The following is a 5,483-nucleotide window of genomic DNA, read 5'->3' as shown; positions in this document are numbered from 1 at the left end:
TGTGATCTAAAAAATCGTAAAATCTTGCAATTTTGAAGATTTTAAAGGAAACTTCAGAGATACGTACCATTAAATAGTGTCATACCGAACTTTGTTGCTTTTATTGTTGTTATATTGAGATGGCATTGTTTGTTATTTCTTTCTTTTCCTGTTTTTTTTTTTTTTTCTACATTTTTCCGAAGAAACTTTTGCTTCCCGCCGAAAAAAAATTAGCTTAGTGACACCTGGGGCTTTCGTTTTCCATATAAGGTCAAACTACGGTATATGAGCTGATAACCGAGATTTAGTGAACCAATCAGAACGCTAGAAATGCAATATCCGAGGCTGAGAATTTAATAACATCGGATATTCCTCAGTTTTAGCTGGGGTATATTTGGTCACGTTAGGGGTTTAGACCAATCGTGCGCGAGCAAAAATATTTGATGGATTATAATTTGCGATATAGTCGTCTCAAAATTACGTTTGCTGATTGGCTCAAAAACTGTCATGAACGCATGACAGCACGGCACTAAATGGGTTCGGCGCGCATAGATCAAAATTTTACTTCTGTGAATGAACATGCGAGGCTGGATGGTGTTGTTTATTTCTTTTTATTTTGAGTGTACAAAGCTTCTGACACTGTTTAAGGACCACTTATAATATTTTTTTTGTGATGAACATGTACCATAATACAGCGGATACAACTTTTTTCTTGGAGGTAAGCAAAAATTAGATAAAGAGAAATTTACTTAAAAGACTGTCTTGAGTGTGAAAGCGACCACGGTAAATAACAATGAGCTTAAATTCCAATAAATTATGGCATTTTCAAAGCAAAAGAATCTGTTTCTTTTCTGATGTCTCTTATTTCTAGAAAAAATGCCCCAAGAGTTCTGCTTCGTTCTCTTTCACGGCTCAGGTCTGTCAATTTGATCTTGTTTTCGTAGCGCCGAACGGCAGACTCGGTAATTTTTACAGTATTCTTCTTTTCTTGGTCTCTATCAAATTTCTAAATCTCCACGTCATCTAAGCTAGGATAGCAATGCCCTGTTTTCGTTTTTGGGTACTCGAATGGTTGCTCTTTTTATTCTTGCTTCTAGTTGTGAGGTTTATTCATCACTGTTTTCACGTTGTTGTTTATATCTCGGCGGTAACAAATTTTCAATAAAATTTGCTGGTAAAATATTCAAACCTACTAGCTCGTCTATTTCATCAATGGTAGGTGCTTTATGGACTGTAACAATGTGCATTTTCTTTGTTTTGACGAAAAAATTAAAGCCAAAAATTCAAATAACTCGCCCCTAGAAAAAATTTCGCGCACGGATATTACCATGGCTACAGTTTAACTGATGTATTTCTCTTTCAATCAGCGAACGATTTGTACTTTATCCGTTTACTCTCTCCAGCAAAATGTCAGTATCGATCGCGATAAAAACTAAATTCGATTTTGAGACGGCAACACGACTTTAAATATTCCGTATTGGCCTCCGTCGCTTCGCGACTCCGCCCAATACGGAATATACTTTCTCCCAACTAGCCGTCAATATAAAGTCGTACTGCCGTCTGAAAATCGAATTTAGTTTATAATATGCAAGAAAATCATTTTTTTTTTAGCGACGGAGATAAATAATTAATGTTGGTGAAGGTCATCTTCATTCTGTTGTCCAATCCAATTATCATAACAACACTTATACCATAACTCCCACGTGTTATGGATGATCGTGTCTAAAAGTACACACGAGTGACCACGAATGACCACAAATGACCACGAGTGACCACGATTAACCACGAATGACCACGAGTGACCACAAGTGAGAATAACATGAAAATATTTTACTGACGTCATAATGACGTCTATTTTATTACACGGTCACTACTTAACCTCAAATGAACCGTTTTATTTTTTAGACACCAAAATAGGTTAATTTCATACTGAAGACGTTTCAGATAGACGAGAGTAGAGTGGATGTAGGGAGGGGGGTTTTATGTGGGGTGGGGTGGTCTAAATCTACTTCCTCCCGTTACCTTTAATCCCACCCCCTCCCCCACGTTTTTGTTTTTACTTTGCCTTTTGAGAATTTTGGGACTGCAACATGTAATTAAGGGGGAAGGGGGGGGGGGGGGGGGGCTTAATTAAAACGGTGTTTTTCCGCACTCGACATGGCTTTAATGGAAATATCTCTTTCACGTCTTAAGCAATCTAAAAGCTCTATGCTCATCCCGTGAATCTATGTTGTGGGGTGTTTTGTAAAATTTTGGGGTATATTTTGGAGCAGATAGTTTTTCCCGAAGGATTGGTAAAATTAAGAGAAATAAGAAATATTGAAGATTGAGTGGAGTTTTAAAATTAATGTTTGTAGTTAATTATTAATAGACGGACACCAAGTTAATCTAATAGCAACCTGGGGTGCTCTTACGTGGGTATCAACTGTCTGTTGGTGTTCCAAAAATCATTTTCTTCCCTCTATCCCCTCTTAAGACCTCTTCATATTTCATTCAAATTTAGGTTCAGCCCCCCCCCCCCCCCCCCTTCCCCCTTAAGGAATAGTCATTTGCTTAGATTAGTTGCTCTGTAATGACTACTACTGAAAATTGGAAAATTGCATCAAAAATAACTATAATTTTAAAAATGCAACATCTGTGGCATTTGCATTTTTTAAAGGCGAAAATGAAGCCTTACAAATGCTATTCTCTCGATTTCTTCAGACTAAGTCTTGCCGAAAATTAGGTATAAAATAAAATATGTGTCATATATGAACATTTCTTCCATAAGAGCGTAAACTGAAGGGAACTAGGCTGGTGATATAAAAACTTACAGTCTTCTGAGTCTCGGTATAATAACCCCGGTTAAAAATTCCCACGCGGCCATTTAAGTTGGCTAAATTTAAATTTGGTGCATGCCTTACAGCGGTTACCAATAACACGCGATCTATCGCCATCAAAAGACTCCCGATAAAGTTGCGTTTTGGTGGACGTCAATCATAGAAAAGCCGTCGAAATTAATTTGAATTCTGACAACATTTCAAGGAAATAGAACCAAGAAATTGGCTGTTTTACCCGCTGACTGATGGTAAACTTTATGAAAGTCTATTTCCAATCCAGATTATCTTAAATAATGGGCATTGTTTAGATGAAGCATTTTTTGTAACATTTGAAATCGCTGCCCGTAATAATTTTGCAAAATCAGCGACGCGTGCAAGTGAGCAAATTATCACGTGCAGTGAAAATTAAAATTTTTAATTCAAAAATACCTTTTATTTTCCCTTAATCTGGCTCGGAAAACAATTTAAATAAAGTTTACCTTTTCTCAGCGAGGAAAAATTCTTAGTTTCTTGGCGGGTTACCCTGGAATCTTGTCAGAATTCAAAATAATTTTAACGGCTTTCCTTTGATTGACGTCCACCAAAACGCAACTTTATCCGATTCTTTTGAAGACGGTAGGTCGCGTGTTATTGGTAACCGCTGTAACAAATTCTAGTTATACTCGACGCATATTTCTTTGTCACCACCAGTGGTTCACTAACAAAAGCCTTTTCATGCTAGAAGCGTGAAACTTGGCTTAGTTTATTATGAGAAAGTTCCTTTAATACATATTTTGCACTCAATTATTCTTTTTCTGAAATTTGTTTTTGGCATAAGCAAACCGGGATGAAGAGGTTTGGGGAAGTATAGAAAAGGCGGGAATAATGTTTTGCAGTCGAAAAAGTGCGAAGACATGGAAGAGACAAAGTCAACAACATATTTTCTTGTTATTCTCACTCGTAGCAACTCGTGGTCATTCGTGGTCACTCGTGTGTTCTTTTAGACACGATCGTTATGGATTGCGCTTATTTTATATCAGCCAAAATTCCGGTCTTTGATGAAAATAGTTCATTTCAGCTTCGCAAAAATAATTCCTTCAGAAAGATATAAACAGAAAAAAAAAGGATGGTAAACTTCTGGATTGGAATAAATATATTCCTTTCCACAGCTGCCACAGAGTGACCCGAAACTGACTTCCAGGATGGTGCAAAAATTCTTTTTTAACCTTGACTGAAAATTCTAATCTTTAAGCCTAAAGTCGAGAAACATCGAACCTTCTAGAACTCAGTGATGCTTGCTAAAAAGGCTGGAAGAACTTCTAAGAAAAATGTTGTATCTCCTGAACGTTGATTGGTTCGGCTTTGTTTAAAGCACAGGCGGTCAGTACGAACTGTTAAAGGTCGCACGCTATTTGCACTCACACTTTTGTAACGACCGCTGATCTTTGTTTGATTTTAGTCACGGGGGAAATACTCTGTAAATTCAGAATGCTTCTGATACAAACCTGTGTTATAATGAGCTAGACAAGAAAAGTTTACTTGTATTGTGCGGTGTTGTGTGATTTCATGGGGTTGATGTTTTTAGTTTATCCCGCTGATGCCCCAAACAAAAGAGGAGAGGAAAAGCAAGCTAGTATAAAGAAAACATGGGCGACGCATGGGATACATTGTGGGCTTCCTAAAGAATCAACATTTTTATCAATGCGACAATTGATTCATAAATGATATTTTTTTAGCACCAACTTTCCGTGCGAATAGATTTGTTTTCCGTATTCACATTACGTATATGATGATAACTTACCGATACTATTCCAATGTAGGTACAATGAATGCCATCAAGCGCTTATTAAAAGCGGGTACTTGTCCCTGGAAAAGTCCGTGTTTTCTTGAATCAGGCGATACCCTGGCACCAAATATGGCCCGAGTATAAGCTGAAAAGAGCTTCTTGTTTTATAATTTAATTTCTGCCATAAAAAAACCTAATATTTTGGAAGTTTCGAGCTTCTGTTGGGTTTTCTGAAGTGCTAATGCCTTTTTCACACTTTTAACAACATTTTCAGGCAAATACGTTTCCACTTGGCCCTAATATATCTTATAATGCCATTTTCCCAACTTATCTCCTTTTTATTTGTAGAACGTAAGTGACGAGCGAATTTGAACCGCCCATGTATAAAGTTAATGGCTGGGAGGAGGGTGGTTTTTCTGCCTTTGAACTGTGGCTGGTGTAATCTCAAGTTGATTGAAAATACAAAAAGATTAAACAAAAACAAACAAACAAACAAAAAAAAAAACTAACTAACTACAACAACAACAACAACAACAACAAAAGGAACAATGTATACGCACTAGCACCACATATCATTCGCGACCCTGTCATCAAGTCGGATGAACCAAGGCTGGCACTACTTTAGCCGGTATTCCTCGCTCCAGTTGTAACTTCATGCCATTTTTAAATGTGTACACGCAGTCAGCAACGGTCTTTAGAGGCGATGAAGAGAAATAGTAAAAGGGAAATTAGTGTCCTAAAGTCTAGACATTATTGTTAGCTGCGTCGACTTATTTCAAGAGAGAGTATTAAAATTTCCTTAAAAAAATGCAAGTACGAGGCTAACTAGTAATATATTGTCCTTAATATTCATAACCTGTCTTACCCTTCTGATTATTTCTATCCCATAAAATAAAGTTTCATTTCGTTTGCAGGGACCT

Source organism: Pavona decussata, unplaced genomic scaffold, assembly GCF_977016875.1.
Source record: "Pavona decussata unplaced genomic scaffold, jaPavDecu1.1 SCAFFOLD_69, whole genome shotgun sequence".
Classification (NCBI taxonomy): Eukaryota; Metazoa; Cnidaria; class Anthozoa; order Scleractinia; family Agariciidae; genus Pavona; species Pavona decussata.
The sequence above is the reverse complement of the archived record's forward strand: the minus strand, read 5'-3'. Positions refer to the sequence as shown.